Raw genomic sequence first — 1,261 nt, 5'->3', positions numbered from 1 at the left:
AGTTAGTGTGATTAGTGTCCAGGCAGGATTGCTTCCAGCTGGGGGTTGTGTCAGCTGATTGGAGGGGAGGGAGGGGGGGGGAGGGGGTAAGGAGAAGGAAGGAGGAGTTAGAAAGGGAGGAAGGAAGGGGGAAGGAAGGAAGGGTTTGGGGAGGGAAGGGAGGAGAGGTTGGAAAGGGAGGGAGGAAGGGTGAAGGAAGGAGATGGAAGAGAGGGAGGGAGGTGGAGAGAGCTAGAAAGATGGCAGAGGGTTAAGGGAGAATAGAACGAAGTGGAGGGATGGGAGGGGGAGGGGGTGGGGGTGGGGAGGAGGGGTTGACAAATAAGTGGAGAATGACAGGTGTAGAGAGATTTAGGTTGAGGATAGGGTGGGGGAGAAGAGGTGGTGGAGGGGGTAGAAGGGAAGCTAGAAGGGGGTGGGGTGAAGGGGTGGTTGAGAGGGGAGGAGAATAAAGGTGCGGAGGGAGAGAAATCGAAGGCGGAATGGAATGTGTGTGGCGGATAGGATAACGGGAGAGGTCATCATCATCATCACCGTCATCATCATCATAATCATCATCACCCTCATTATCACCATCATCACCCTCATTATCATCACCCTCGTCCTCATCCTCGCCCTCATCACCGTCACCACCATCATTATCATCACCGATCTCTCAGGAACAAAACACTGACCTCGTCCAACCGTGACCCTTCGTGCTTGGCTTCTCAAAGGTCAAAGGTCACCGCAGGCGTTCTGGGTCAACGCAGAAGAACGGTTCTGCATCTCAATCCTTATGAGGGAATTGTATTACACTTTCACTGATGTTGCCAAAGTCTCTCGTTTTCTTTGTTGAAAATTGTTCAAGATTTTTATTGTATCTTTTGGGCGCCTGGAAATGAGGGCTTTTATTGGCGAGATGTAGTCATGTATGTATGTATGTATGTATGTATACAGATAGATAGAGAGAGAGAGAGAGAGAGAGAGAGAGAGACATAGAGATAGATAGATAGGTAGGTAGGTAAGTAGGTAGAGAGAGAGAAAGAGAGAGAGAGAGAGAGAGAGAGAGAGAGAGAGAGAGAGAGAGAGAGAGAGAGAGAGAGAGAGAAAGATAGATAGATAGATAGATAGATAGATAGATAGATAGATAGATAGATAGATAGAGAGAGAGAGAGGTAGATAGACATAGGGAGAGAGAGAGAGATAGGTAGGTTGGTAGGTAGAGACAGAGAAAGAGAGAGAGAGAGAGAGAGAGAGAGAGAGAGAGAGAGAGAGAGAGAGA

This window comes from Penaeus japonicus, unplaced genomic scaffold, assembly GCF_977035675.1.
Source record: "Penaeus japonicus unplaced genomic scaffold, GWHDUDI00000001_assembly GWHDUDI00000039, whole genome shotgun sequence".
NCBI classification, from domain to species: domain Eukaryota; kingdom Metazoa; phylum Arthropoda; class Malacostraca; order Decapoda; family Penaeidae; genus Penaeus; species Penaeus japonicus.
Note: the sequence above shows the minus strand (reverse complement) of the source record.